Genomic DNA, 16,163 nt, shown 5'->3' on the forward strand with positions numbered 1-16,163 from the left:
TAGTTGTCTTTTTAGAGAAGGGAAGAGAATTCTGTTAAAAAAACAAAAACAAAAAAGTTAATTTTAAAAATTCAGACATTTAACTGTACATGTCTGTTTTTGTACATCTGTATACCAGTTTATTACCCCTATATGTGACACCATTACTGCAGGATTTGGCAGTTGCTGACTTCTTGGACATGTACCCAGCATGTCTTCTCATTTCATTTTTGAGAAGGGAGAATAATAATTTAGAATAAAGATGAATTTTTGTCAAATATAGTGTTGTAAAAAAAAGTATGGAAAAAATGGCAATTGCAATCAATAGGGTTGTGTAAAAGAGAAAAAAAACAGGTGATGCCAGGCAAGAAAAGACTAGGAACTACAGCTCCTCCTAAACACCTGAAGCAACACCAGCTATTCATTTGGGAAAAGCAATCTGGCCAACTATATGAGCAAGGCTCAATCTATTCTCCTACATGTTTTCCTCTCACTTGTATTTTTGGTAGCCAGGCTGCATCCCCGAGTCGTAAGTGGTCGGTGTCATCATTTGCATCATCCACAACTACTGTTTTTCATACTACTATTCCTCTATTTCTATCTCCCTGTCAGGCATCCATCCTTGACTGTGTGACAATAAAACAGTTGTACACTCCCAGTCATGCACTTGTGCCAAACTCAACTCCAATTTGATCAAGTTGTTGTTGGTGCCGTCACTGATTTACGACTTGGTGAATCCAACCAAATTTTGAGAAATGGTGGTGTGTTCTCAGCCTTGCCGGAAGATGCCATTATTTCTTACTGATAGCGGTGCCTGGTCTGTGTTCACATGTGTAGGATGACGTGGACACTCTTTCTCTAGGCATTACGCTTGAATGTGCTCTGCAACATAGAGCAACAACTATGATCATGTACAGTACATCTTTCTTGTCTCGCTGTGTAAATGTTTCGAACAGCAGCGATGCAGCCTTGCAACCAGAACCTAGGATAAAAGCAAACTGCAAACTGAGCAAATACTGTGCAGTAAGTAAATAAATAGTAAAAATACATGTAAATTACATAGCGTATTTAAATGACACTATTAAGATGTGATTATTAGTATAAGGTGATCTTCCAGAAAGCGAAATAAACAGCCACCCTGGTAGTTAGAAAACAATCAGCCATGGGCCTAGGGGAGGACTGACCTTATAATGTTATGTAACTGACCTGCTAGATAGATAGTACAAATAGACGTCTCTCTTTATCTACTTTTAGTGTGAAAATCTGATGTAGTTTTGAATCAAATTTGTGCAGAAATATGAAAAATTTTGAAGTATTCACAAACTTTCAAGCACCAGTATAAGGCTAAGTGATCTACAAAAGAACCAGGGATGGACAACTATGTTTGCAGAGGACACTGCTGCAAATACTTTATCAGATCCCCCAGTGATCCAATGTTTCTATTAGCTTGCTTGACATCTAAGGATATGAAGGACTGTTCTCCTTTCTTGTATATACGGTTTAGTTACATTAATAAAAAGATATGAAAATAACCTTACTTTTTCTCCAAAGCCATGACTTGTGTACATGACCAATCTGCTCCAATGTGCTTTGCTCTGTATTACAGGGCTTGTACCTGTCAGAGAATGTATGAGATGGAATCATCTAATAAAATAATAATAAAACTGATTACAGATCCCTTTTATGAGTCTGCTCTGAACATGTAACTGAAGCCGATTCATGACAATCACGGGGAAACATGAACGGAGAAGATGACTATAATATAATAGTGAACATTAGTAAGGACATAACCTGGTGATCTAACACTGTAATCTCAGTCCCTCTTTGTGGTCTGTTGTCTTAGTTTGTCAATAATTGAATTGTTTTACCGTTTGCATGGAAATATTATAAAGTATATAATATAAATAGTAATCTAATTCCAATTCAATGTTACTGACAAATATTATTATTATTATTCTTGGCAGATGACTGTACCAGGAGCTCAGAGGGACTTTTGATATCTTCAGATTTTTCAGCAGATAATCTTGGTGTCACACCAGATACTTCTGGAGAACATCTCACTATACCAGATACACCTCAAGATGTTATCAGAAAAAATCTGTCATCTGATCCTTTTCAGCAGGTCCTTGTTTCTGCTTCATCAAAGACAAATATGCAAAACAAAAGTCACACAAGGGCTGTTGAACATGAAATGGCTGACATAGGGGAGAAACAATTTTCATGTTCAGAATGTGGGAAATGTTTTAGTCAGAAATCATATCTTGATGTACATCTGAGAATTCACACAGGGGAGAAGCCATTTTCATGTTCAGAATGTGGAAAACGTTATAATACAAAATCTGCACTTTTTAAACATCAGAGAAATCACACAGGGGATAAACCATTTTCATGTTCAGAATGTGGGAAATATTTTTCCACAAAACACCAAAACGTTGCACATCAAATAAAACACACAGGGGAGAAACCATTTTCATGTTCAGAATGTGGTAAGTGTTTTAGAGATAAATCAGATCTTGTTTCACATCAGAGAATCCACACAGGGGAGAAACCATTTTCATGTTCAGAATGTGGAAAATGTTTTAGAATGAAATCAAGTCTTGTTAGACATCACAGAATTCACACAGGTGAGAAACCATTTTCATGTTCAGAATGTGGGAAAAGTTTTTCAACGAAACGCTGCCTCGTTACACATCAGATAATGCACACAGGGGAGAAACCATTTTCATGTTCAGAATGTGGGAAATGTTTTAGTCGGAAAACATATCTTAATGCACATCTGAGAATTCACACAGGGGAGAAGCCATTTTCATGTTCAGAATGTGGGAAATGTTTCAATCAGAAAACAAATCTTGTTGCACATCTGAAAAATCACACAGGAGAGAAGCCATTTTCATGTTCAGAGTGTGGAAAAAGTTTTTCAACGAAATACCACCTTGTTACACATCAGATAATGCACACAGGGGAGAAACCATTTTCATGTTCTGAATGTGGAAAATGTTTTGCAGATAAATCAAGACTTGTTACACATCAGAAAATACACACAGGGGAGAAGCCATTTTCATGTTCTGAATGTGGGAAATGTTTTAATCGGAAAACACATCTTGTTGCACATCTGAAAACTCACACAGGATAGTAGCCATTTTCTTTTTTTTCCAAATTCAAGGTTTTTTGATTTTGTAACAGCATAATATAACAATAAACAGAAAATCTAAGTCTGGCAGAGAAAAAAACAAAAAAGCGATATATAGACTTTATTACATAAAGCATCAAAGCATATGGATAAAGAAGAATAATCATAGTACCAATATGAAACTGATGTAGTATATGGAAAAGCAAGACGCCTAAAGGAGAAGCGAAATAAAAATCATGGGGATCCATGGGTACTCATCACTTTATAGCGTAGATTGGATTACAATCAGGGTGTAAGGATTGGCGGGAAAGTATTCAACAATATGTTGGTGAGTGCAAAGAAGGGACAAACTACACTGCTGAAAAAAATAAAGGGAACACTCAAATAACACATCCTAGATCTGAATGAATGAAATATTGAATACTTTGTTCTGTACAAAGTTGAATGTGCTGACAACAAAATCACACAAAAATCATCAATGGAAATCCAATGTATTAACCAATGGAGGCCTGGATTTGGAGTCACCCCCAAAATTAAAGTGGAAAAACACACTACAGGCTGATCCAACTTTGATGTAATGTCCTTAAAACAAGTCAAAATGAGGCTCAGTATTGTGTGTGGCCTCCACATGCCTGTATGACCTCCCTACAACGCCTGGGCATGCTCCTGATGAGGTTGCGGATGGTCTCCTGTGGGATCTCCTCCCAGACCTGGACTAAAGCATCCGCCAACTCCTGGATAGTCTGTGGTGCAACGTGACGTTGGTGGATGGAGCTAGATATGATGTCCTAGATGTGCTCAATCGGATTCAGGTCTGGGGAACGGGCGGGCCATTCCATAGCTTCAATGCCTTCGTCTTGCAGGAACTGCTGACACACTCCGGCCACATGAAGTCTGGCATTGTCCTGCATTAGGAGGAACCCAGGGCCAACCGCACCAGCATATGGTCTCACAAGGGGTCTGAGGATCTCATCTCGGTACCCAATGGCAGGCAGGCTACCTCTGGAGAGCACACAGAGGGCTGTGTGGCCCTCCAAAGAAATGCCATCCCACACCATTACTGACCCACTGCCAAACCAGTCATGTTGAATGTAGTATCGGCGTCTCTGCCCCCTGCCAGGCGGAGACGCCGTCCCCCTTACCGCCGCTGTCCTGCTCCAGTGTCTTCCGGCCTCCCTGCTGCTGGTGCACGCAGCTTCCCCGGCTCTTTGCTTAGGGTGCGTGCACTCCCTCCCTCTTAAAGGGGCCGTGCGCGCCGTCCTAAAAAGTCCCCGGCCAATGGCCGGAGGACGTTCCCTATAAAAGGCACCTCCTCCAATATGGAGGTGCCCGTGCAAGGTTGTTGCTTTGTGTTACTTTGCTTCAGCCCTCAGGTCCTCTGCAAGCCAGTCCTGTCCGCCAGCCTGTTCTACAGTCCAGTCCGCCAACCTGACTACTATCCAGCCCGACAGTCTGTCCACAGTCCTGTCCGCCAGTCTGTCTATGGGCTATGCCCACTTGCTTACCTGGGAGCACCTGCCTGTTACCTGCCGTGCCCGCCAGCCTGCTTTACCTGGAAGCACCTGCCTGTTACCTGCCGTGCCTGCCAGCCTGCTTTACCTGGAAGCACCTGCCTGTTACCTGCCATGCCCGCCAACCTGCATTACCTGGAAGCACCTGCCTGTTACCTGCCGTGCCCACCAGCCTGCTTACCCGGAATCACCTGCCAGCTACCTGTTGTGCCCGCCAGCTTGCCTACCCGGAACACTCGCCTGACTATCTGCCCAATCAGTCTGCTTGTCTACCCGGACCACCCATCAGCCTGCCTGCCGAAGCTCATCCGCTGTACCGATCAGTTCCTGCCTTCTGACCCGTGGCAGTCACCTGCTCTCATACAAGGTCGGTCCCAGAGTGGCACCTGGTCCCTCTGCTCGGTTCCTCCCTGGTTCACGGAGTCGACTGAGCCGCCGTGCGACCTTGGTCGGGCCCAGTTGATACTTAGTCACGCCGCTCTGGCCCCTCCTTGCACCACAGCACAGAGGTTCCACCATCCGGATCCGTAACACTGAAGGATGTTGCAGGCAGCAGATCGCTCTCCACGGCGTCTCCAGACTCTGTCACGTCTGTCATGTACACAGTGTGAACCTGCTTTCATCTGTGAAGAGCACAGGGCGCTAGTGGCGACTTTGCCAATCCTGGTGTTCTGTGGCAAATGCCAAGCATCCTACACTGTATTGGGCTGTGAGCACAACCCCCATCTGTGGACATCGGGCCCTCATACTAACTTCATGAAGTCGGTTTCTAACCGTTTGTGCAGACACATGCACATTTGTGGCCTGCTGGAGGGCATTTTGCAGGGCTCTGGCTGTGCTCCTCCTGTTCCTCCTTGCACAAAGGCGGAGGTAGCGGTCCTACTGCCGGGTTGTTGCCCTCCTACGGCCCCCTCCACGTCTCCTGGTGTACTAGCCTGTCTCCTGGTAGCGCCTCCAGCCTCTGGACACTATGCTGACAGACACGGCAAACCTTCTTGCCACAGCTCACTTTGATGTGCCATCCTGGATGAGCTGCACTACCTGAGCAACTTCTGTGGGTTGTAGAGTCCGTCTAATGCTACCATTTGTGAAAGCACAACGAACATTCAAAAGAGACCAAAACATCAGCCAGAAAACATTGGTACTGAGATGTGGTTTGTGGTCCCCACCTGCAGAACCTCTCCTTTATTGAGGGTGTCTTGATAATAGCCAATAATTTCCATCTTTTGTCTATTCCATTTGCACAATAGCATGTGAAATTGATTGTCAATCAGTGTTGTTTCCTAAGTGGACAGTTTGATTTAACAGAAGTTTGATTTACTTGGAGTTATATTCTGTTGTTTAAGTGTTCCCTTTATTTTTTTGAGCAGTGTATAAGGCACCATTGGATAGTATGATAGAGTGGAAAATAGGGGAAGGTTTCCCAGTTAAACCATTTAGTAGCTGTTGAAAAGCTGATTGCCCAAACAAGAGACTATTACAGTAGCATGGGTTCTAGCCATCTCCACGAACCATTCTTCTAAAGAAGGGGGGTTTACTGAATACCAATGATGTATTATTGTTTTGTCTGCCTAAAGTAGATGCCTTTTAATAGTGATTTTCTTGTACACCTTTTGGGCATAGAAAACATGTATAACAGTGTAGTCTATGGTGTCCTAAGTACTGATACTTCTTTCACCTCCTTAATAACTCTGATCACCCCATCCCAGAAAGCTCCTACAGCCGGGCAATTCCCCCATATATGTGACATAATATCCCCACGCACCCAGCAACGCCAGCATAGACTAGATACCTCACAAAACCGTTTATCCAAAGTGTTGGGGATCCGGTACCACTTTGAAACAATTTTAGAGCTTGTTTCTTGCAATTTAATGGCCATAACTGATTTGTAGGAGAGGAAAAAGCATTACTCCCACTGATCCTTCGTAAGTGTTCTTAGGAGATTACCAAGAAGGCATAGTGGGGCAATATACAATAATGGGCGGACTGATTCCGGAAGATGGTCCAGTGAAGAGTAACTGTGTTGAAGGTGTGTGTTCAAAATTATGGTGTATCCTATGAGGAAACTCACCTAGGATAGTAGAAAGAGGGAAGAGCGTATCAATTGGAGCTACTTGGTGTATAGGTAATGTGAGGCAGTGAGGGGAATTATATGCGAGGGATGGTATTTATCCTCTAGGATGCGCATAGAAATATATTAAACCCGCTGGAGAGCATTGCAATCACAGACACAGCTGTGGTTGCAGTGCAAAATAAAAGTAGGTTTGATCTTCGTCAAGCTATTTGACCAAGTCGGATTTAAGAAAACCCGGCATGGGCTTTTATTTTTGGAGTGAACTACAGGATGGCAGTGGGGCGGTTCACTCCTTCCAGCCTGGGTTTTTCATGTGGCTCATGTGCACAGTTTTCTTTTAAAAACCTGCAGCAAAGGTTTGGGTGTGTCAGTGGTTTGTTTGCAAGCTGCAGAGCAGGAGGGTCTGTGGTCTGCAAGCCTGGGTGAAGACATAATACAGGCTTGTGAAGACAACGTAACTGGCGCATCTCAGAGTGAAATGGCACGGCCGTCTCCCATGGCAATGGGTTTACACGGACTGTATTGGATCACCCGGCTATGATCCGGAGGACATCTTTTGCATTTTGGTTGTGAGTTTTTGCAAATAAAGATATTTAAGTTAAACTTTCCTTGGGTCACTGACTCATTACCGCATAGTGTGAACACTGCTGCACTTCACTAAGGGCTTCTTTATGGAGCTGGCTAGGAAGAAATTTGCGGAAGCGTCCAAGTGAAAACCTAGTGATCAGTTATAGGCATCAATGGTCCCCTCTGATCAACAAAAACACCCCTCGCACGTGGAACATTTTTAGTCTTCAGTGTCTGCCTGTTGCTATATAATACTGAAATATTATTATGCGCCATAACGGGCCAAGTTTATGGAAAATAGTTTTTTTCTCTATAAAATAGATTCAATAATTTATTTAAAAACAAGAAATATTCTTTAGATAAAAAACAAGTGCAGATCCCTCATTGTCTGTCTGGACGTGATCACACATTGTATGTGTCAAGAACATCATCATGAATTGTACAGTTCTGCTTTGTGTTTCACTACTGTCAAGATCTCGGCTCGTCATCCCCAAAAGGAAACCTTTCCATTTTACGTGTGAAAATTATCCTGTCTTATTCCTTCTTACAGCTGAGGATTTGCCTCACAATCCTGTGAGCTAAACACCTAAGCAGCACAAATTTGGCACCTGTGCAACAGGTCGGTGGTCAGACTGGTCAGGTCACAGTGGATTGGCCGGACTAGATGCAACGGTAGCAAGCCCTTACAGAAATATTGCATGTTATGAAATAAATATATTCTGCCTCTTTGACAGCTAAGATCTTGAAAATGGCGAGGAATTAAAGTAAAGAATATACTTGTAAGTGTAGAACTGTTCATACGGCCCTGAGAGCGAATCTGTACAGGAAGATGCAAAGTAGTCTATGGCCGAGAAAGGACGACGATGGAGCCTTGAAGAGCCGCTCATCTGGTCACCTGCAGTCTGGTGTAACTCAGCCGCTCCTCAACTCAATGTTGCACAAGTCCAACTTTATGAAGAGATCTGCAGCCTCTGAGTGCAGGATTTGGTGATCGTGGCTCCGGAAAAGAGATGCTGACACCAAGAAAATATCGTGTGTAATGCGGACCCAAAGTATTTACTTAATGCAATGCAACAAAGTGAGGATCGTTGCATTGGCTGATGCTATATAATATTCAGGATATAATATACTGGATTCATGAATGGCTTGATTGTCAAACAAGACAACTAAAACCACGTTGAATTTTAACCCAAAAAGATTAGGGTATAATATACACGAGGATGGATTGCAGCAGGTATGGCAGCCCAAATAGGACTGTCATCTTAAGAACATTGACTTTGCAAACTAGGAGAATTCTCTCTGCTTTCAGGAGTTAAGATCCAACTCCAACCAGGAGAAAAACAATTGAAAGTTGAGAGAGAAAAGCCACAAAATCAGAGGGAACATTGATGCACAGATAGTTGATATTGTTACTTGGAGCTATTTAATAGGGAAGTTGGACGCATTTCTGCATATTTTTTTATAAGTCCCTTAGTTTTTCAAAGTCCTAGCACAGTTAGACATGGCAGTTGGATAGTTCAGGAGACAGGTAGGACATGCAAGACATTTAAACATACTTGCTTCCATTTCATCTGTTTTGCAAACAGTGTTCACCATTTGTATTTGTGCCATTTATGTTCTGGCTGCTACAATCATCCACTTTCACCGTTCTCCCACAAACTTGGCACACTTCATTCATATTAACCCCTCTCTTCTACTATGTACAGGTCTCATGCTCTCTTCACAATGTTATACCACACATACCCATTCATTCCCACCATACAACACAAGAAATGCTCTCACAAATCACTCAACCATCTGCTCACTCTATTTTCCTTCTCTTAGTCGCAGGTGATATTTCTCCTAATCCAGGACCTTCTTATAATAACACTAACTCTTTCCCTCCTACATTCAGAAACCCTGCTAACCTCACTAATATTCCTTACAAGCCTTCTGTCTCTTTTAATTTTGCCCTTTGTAATGTGCGGTCAGCATTAGTGATGAGCGAGCATGCTCGTTACTCCAGATTTACGAGCATGCTCGGGTGAGCACCTAGAATCTTCAGCGTGCTCGGTGTTATGTTTGAATCACTGCCGTGTGCATGATTTGCGACTGTTTGACAGCTTTAATACATGTGAGCAATGCTTAAGAAGCAGGCATTCCTCACTTGTATTAAAGCTGTCAAACAGTTGCAAATCATGCACACAGGAGTGATTTAAACATAACACCGAGCATACTGAAGATACTCGGTGCTTACCCGAGCATGCTCACTGAAAATGTTAACAGAACATACTCGCTCATCACTAGTCAGCATGTAATAAACTCCTACATTCATGACTTCTTCCTCTCAAATTCCCTTAACCTTCTGGCTCTCACTGAAACATGGATCCAGCAGTCGGACACCACCGCCACTGATGCTCGCTCATATGGTGGCCTACACTTCTCTCACACCCCAGTGACTTTTTTTTTATTAGTATTATCAGTTGTAAAAGTCACATGTCAAATTCACTTGTCAAAATCAGTTCTCAGACGGGGTATTTAGCCTCAAACTTACATCATTCTGATGTTTGACTTTGATATCTGATCATGTCCTAAAATGGACACTGTACAGGCTACTTGATCCCCTTGATCAAAGTAAGATTAAAAGAAAAGTAAGGACATAAACCAATAGCCTCTGCAATAGGAATTAGAGAATGAGATTACATTAAAGGAGCTTGTGTACCCATAATGGTCACAAAGGATGTTAAGGATACATATATGTATATTTGTTGACGTTATATAAGTATATAACTTAATCATTATATATGTATTTAGGATTGCAGATATCCAAAAAAGATGGCGTTCTGTGCCATATTATACCAGTTATCTCATCATGATCAAAAGTCCACATGCTATGTGGCAATGGCCAGATGGAAAAACACAAATTATTCTTGACTAACAAATTAATCTGATAATATGGACTTTGCTAATGAACTTTATTGCTTTAAGGGAAATTAAAGCATAATAAAGATAACTGAACCATATTGAATGAATATTTAAACGTTATATCCATGAAAAAAAAAAGTTGGAATAATGGCTTATAGGAACCAACTTGGAGCGGGATGACAATATTGGAGACTGTGCAGTAACAGAGCAGCGACCGACGTCAGGAGGGATGTGATCCAATCTAATCCAATACAGACAGAGATCCTGATATAGCGACACAGACGGGAACACGTTCTCTTTTTTTCCTGCACGTACAGTGGGTACGAAAAGTATTCAGACCCCTTTAAATTTTTCACTCTTTGTTTCATTGCAGCCATTTGGTAAATTCTAAAAAGTTCTTTTTTTTCTCATTAAAGTTCACTCTGCACCCCATATTGACTGAAAAAAACAGAAATGTAGACATTTTTGCAAATTTATTAAAAAAGAAAAATTTAAATTTCACAATGTCATAAGTATGTCAGACCAAATGAGAATCATGAGCTCAAAGGAACTGCCCAAGGAGCTCAGAGACAGAATTGTGGCAAAGCACAGATATGGCCAAGGTTATAAAAGAATTTCGGCATTACTCAAGGTTCCTAAGAGCACAGTGGCCTCCATAATCCTTAACGGGAAGAAGTTTGGGACCACCATAAGTCTTCCTAGACCTGGCCTTCCAGCCAAACTGAGCAATCGTGGGAGAAGAGCCTTGGTGAGAGAGATAAAGAAAAACCCCAAAATCACTGTGGCTGAGCTCCAGAGATGCAGTAGGGAGATGAGAGAAAGTTCCACAAAGTCAACTATCACTGCCGCCCTCCACCAGTCGGGCCTTTATGGCAGAGTGGCCCGACGGAAGCCTCTCCTCAGTGCAAGACATGAGTTTGCTCAAAAACACATGAAGGACTCCCAGACTATGAGAAATAAGATTCTCTGGTCTGATGAGACAATGATAGAACTTTTTGGTGATAATTCTAAGCGGTATGTGTGGAGAAAACCAGTCACTGCTCATCACCTGCCCAATACAATCCCAACAGTGAAACATGGTGGTGGCAGCATCATGCTATGGGGGTGATTTTCAGCTGCAGGGACAGGATGACTGGTTTCAATTGAAGGAAACATGAATGCGGCCAAGTACAGAGATATCCTGGATTAAAACCTCTTCCAGAGTTCTCTGGATCTCAGACTTAGCCGAAGGTTCACCTTCCAACAAGACAATGACAGTAAGCACACAGCTAAAATAATATAGGAGTGGCTTCAGAACAACTCTGTGACCATTCTTGACTGGCCCAACCAGAGCCCTGACCTAAACCCAATTGAGGATCTCTGGAGAGACCTGAAAATGGCTGTCCACCAACGTTCACCATCCAACCTGACGGAATTGGAGAGGATCTGCAAGGAAGAATGGCAGAGGATCCCCAAATCCAGGTGTGAAAAACTTGTTGCATCATTCCCAAGAAGACTCATGGCTGTACTAGCTCAAAAGGGTGCTTCTACTCAATACTGAGCAAAGGGTCTGAATACTTATGACCATGTGATATTTCAGTTTTTCTTTTTTGCAAAAATGTCTACATTTCTGTTTTTTTCAGTCAAGATGGGGTGCAGAGTGTACTTTAATGAGAAAAAAATGAACTTTTTAGAGTTTACCAAATAGCTACAATGAAACAAAGAGTGAAATATTTAAAGGGGTCTGAATACTTTCTGTACGCACTGTAGATGTGAACTTGTCCTCATCACACAGGGCTATTGTGGTTCTCTTGATGAAGAAGTTGGTCCAACTTTGAAACGCATTAAAAATAAAGTGCATGGTCAATCCTTAACAACATCTTCTGGGTTTTTCGGTTTAACATCAGTAGCGCAGACTACCACTCCTATCTTCCTATTATTTGTCCATATGACATAATTACAATCTTCTCTGATTATTTACTAGAATTATTTATTAATTTTTGCTGCATTTTTTTATGTATTTTTCTATTTGTTTGATGCATTTTTGGTGCAGTTGTAAAGTTTTTTTAATAGTACAAAAAAAGTTTTATTTCTACTCTTAAAAATGCAACAGTGGATTTTTACCAGGGCTGTGGAGTCGGTAAGCCAAACCACTGACTTCAACTCCTCAGTTTCCCTGACTTCCGACTCTATAGCATTGCCTCACTAATCAGCGTGTACATAAAGTGCAGCACAGATTCATCTCATCTAAAAGCCGAGATCCTTAGATCAGGAATAGAACCGTCATTTATGGGACATTTCACAACTTTCCCTAATTCTTATGAAAACATTTACAGCACTTACTGCATTAAACTACTGTACCAATTTATTATATATTTTAGGAGTCAGATTCAGTTCTCATGAAATCACATCCACTTTGCTTCGACATATCGGCCGTGTTCACACGTAATATAAATGTTGTGTTTCTTCTGCTGCTTTTTTTGCACAGAAATTCTACTGTCCGAGCAAAGTGGATGTGATTTCATGAAAACTTCTGATCTCTAAGAGTCCAAAGACGCTGCTGAAGTCTGCCGTTTTGGTGCTTTTTTTTCTCTATAAGCTTCTATGTGGAGCCTGAAAAATATAATAATGTAAAAACTGCAGATTCCTTTGGCTGCAGAATCAAAGCTTTTCTGTGGTATAAAAAATACATGAAAAACGCGGCTTCACATCTGCACCAAAACTGCATCAAATAATGGGAAAAGACCTAAAAAGTGCAGCGAGAATGTAATAACCAGAGGAGATTGTTATTGTGTAGTTGGGTGCGGAGACCTGCAGAAAACGTGCTGAAATACAGGATATATGCAAGGTGTGAACACGGCCTTACAGACACATAAAGCCTGATGTCGTATAGAGAAGATTATGTAATAATGAGAAAGTTCTATCTGCTCCGACTGTGAATGATCACAAATAACCAAGAGGTCCCAACCGTCCCAGGTACAGCCGACAGCCCCAGATAGAGCAGACGGCCCCGGATACAGCCGACAGCCCCGGATAGAGCCGACAGCCCCGGATAGAGCAGACGGCCTCGGATACAGCCGACAGCCCCGGATAGAGCCGACAGCCCCGGATAGAGCCGACAGCCCCGGATACAGCCGACGGCCCCGGATACAGAGGACAGCACCCGGATACGGCGGACGGTCCCAGATACGGCCTTGGATACAACGGACAGTCCCAGATACAGGGGACAGCCCAGGATACAGAAGACAGCCCAGGATACTGAGGACAGCCCCCAGATACAGAGGACAGTCCCCGGATACAGAGGACAGTCCAGGATACAGGGGACAGCCCCGAACACAGAGGACAGCCCCGGATTTGCCCCTCACTGCCCTCATGCCCCCTCCGACATCTCCTCCTGCCGGGGAGAGAGAAGTAGTAAATGTCTGTGGCTGGGGGCGGTAGGGGGAAGAGACATTTCCCGGAGCTGAGCAGAGTTTACCCCTCTTTCTATTCTGGGAACCTTTGCAGTTCTGCTTCCATGACCTGTGATGATGTCACAGTCATGTGATCAGTCACATGGGGGGAGGAGCAGGATGGGGTTTGTAGGAAGTGAAGGGTTTTCTGTGTAGGAAGCGGCCACAGGTAAGAGCTGAAGCTGAGGAGAAGTCTACACTGGGGACCGGTAATGAGGGAGCAGGGACTGTGTGATAGAGGGGACAGGACTCAGTCCTGGGGGAAGCACCGGGACTCTACACTGGGGACCGGTAATGAGGGAGCAGGGACTGTGTGATAGAGGGGACAGGACTCAGTCCTGGAGGAAGCACCGGGACTCTGCACTGGGGACCGGTAATGAGGGAGCAGGGACTGTGTGATAGAGGGGACAGGACTCAGTCCTGGGGGAAGCACCGGGACTCTGCACTGGGGACCAGTAATGAGGGAGCAGGGACTGTGTGATAGAGGGGACAGGACTCAGTCCTGGGGGAAGCACCGGGACTCTGCACTGGAGACCGGTAATGAGGGAGCAGGGACTGTGTGATAGAGGGGACAGGACTCAGTCCTGGGGGAAGCACCGGGACTCTGCACTGGAGACCGGTAATGAGGGAGCAGGGACTGTGTAATAGAGGGGACAGGACTCAGTCCTGGGGGAAGCACCGGGACTCTACACTGGGGACCGGTAATGAGGGAGCAGGGACTGTGTGATAGAGGGGACAGGACTCAGTCCTGGGGGAAGCACCGGGACTCTACACTGGAGACCGGTAATGAGGGAGCAGGGACTGTGTGATAGAGGGGACAGGACTCAGTCCTGGGGGAAGCATCGGGACTCTGCACTGGGGACCGGTAATGAGGGAGCAGGGACTGTGTGATAGAGGGGACAGGACTCAGTCCTGGAGGAAGCACCGGGACTCTGCACTGGTGACCAGTAATGGGGGAGCAGGGACTGTGTGATAGAGGGGACAGGACTCAGTCCTGGAGGAAGCACCGGGACTCTACACTGGGGACCGGTAATGAGGGAGCAGGGACTGTGTGATAGAGGGGACAGGACTCAGTCCTGGGGGAAGCACCGGGACTCTACACTGGGGACCGGTAATGAGGGAGCAGGGACTGTGTGATAGAGGGGACAGGACTCAGTCCTGGGGGAAGCAGCGGGACTCTGCACTGGGGGCCGGTAATGAGGGAGCAGGGACTGTGTGATAGAGGGGACAGGACTCAGTCCTGGAGGAAGCACCGGGACTCTGCACTGGTGACCGGTAATGAGGGAGCAGGGACTGTGTGATAGAGGGGACAGGACTCAGTCCTGGGGGAAGCACCGGGACTCTGCACTGGGGACCGGTAATGAGGGAGCAGGGACTGTGTGATAGAGGGGACAGGAATCAGTCCTGGGGGAAGCACCGGGACTCTATACTGGAGACCGGTAATGAGGGAGCAGGGACTGTGTGATAGAGGGGACAGGACTCAGTCCTGGGGGAAGCATCGGGACTCTACACTGGGGACCGGTAATGAGGGAGCAGGGACTGTGTGATAGAGGGGACAGGACTCAGTCCTGGAGGAAGCACCGGGACTCTGCACTGGGGACCGGTAATGAGGGAGCAGGGACTATGTGATAGAGGGGACAGGACTCAGTCCTGGAGGAAGCACCGGGACTCTGCACTGGAGACCGGTAATGAGGGAGCAGGGACTGTGTGATAGAGGGGACAGGACTCAGTCCTGGGGGAAGCACCGGGACTCTACACTGGGGACCGGTAATGAGGGAGCAGGGACTGTGTGATAGAGGGGACAGGACTCAGTCCTGGGGGATGCACCGGGACTCTACACTGGAGACCGGTAATGAGGGAGCAGGGACTGTGTGATAGAGGGGACAGGACTCAGTCCTGGGGGAAGCATCGGGACTCTACACTGGAGACCGGTAATGAGGGAGCAGGGACTGTGTGATAGAGGGGACAGGACTCAGTCCTGGGGGAAGCATCGGGACTCTACACTGGGGACCGGTAATGAGGGAGCAGGGACTGTGTGATAGAGGGGACAGGACTCAGTCCTGGGGGAAGCACCGGGACTCTACACTGGGGACCGGTAATGAGGGAGCAGGGACTGTGTGATAGAGGGGACAGGACTCAGTCCTGGAGGAAGCACCGGGACTCTGCACTGGGGACCGGTAATGAGGGAGCAGGGACTGTGTGATAGAGGGGACAGGACTCAGTCCTGGGGGAAGCACCGGGACTCTGCACTGGGGACCAGTAATGAGGGAGCAGGGACTGTGTGATAGAGGGGACAGGACTCAGTCCTGGGGGAAGCACCGGGACTCTGCACTGGAGACCGGTAATGAGGGAGCAGGGACTGTGTGATAGAGGGGACAGGACTCAGTCCTGGGGGAAGCACCGGGACTCTACACTGGGGACCGGTAATGAGGGAGCAGGGACTGTGTGATAGAGGGGACAGGACTCAGTCCTGGAGGAAGCACCGGGACTCTGCACTGGGGACCGGTAATGAGGGAGCAGGGACTGTGTAATAGAGGGGACAGGACTCAGTCCTGGGGGAAGCACCG

The 16,163-nt window shown here is 45.3% G+C and overlaps 2 protein-coding genes across 2 annotated transcripts in view; both read left to right on the forward strand.

The window, feature by feature from the left end:
- Window positions 1-16,163, forward strand: part of LOC141271460 (uncharacterized) — a 549,319-nt gene that overhangs the window by 72,636 nt on the left and 460,520 nt on the right. The window lies entirely within an intron of this gene.
- The window catches only part of LOC141270718 (uncharacterized), a 111,851-nt gene continuing 109,437 nt past the window's right edge, over window positions 13,750-16,163 (forward strand). Inside the window, exon 1 of the mRNA XM_073680808.1 lies at window positions 13,750-13,765. The gene's annotated coding sequence lies outside the window, so the exon portion shown is untranslated. The remainder of the gene's footprint in view (window positions 13,766-16,163) is intronic.

Source organism: Phyllobates terribilis, unplaced genomic scaffold (assembly GCF_046119375.1).
Source record: "Phyllobates terribilis strain yellow unplaced genomic scaffold, ASM4611937v1 Scaffold_5__5_contigs__length_657084704, whole genome shotgun sequence".
Taxonomy (NCBI): domain Eukaryota; kingdom Metazoa; phylum Chordata; class Amphibia; order Anura; family Dendrobatidae; genus Phyllobates; species Phyllobates terribilis.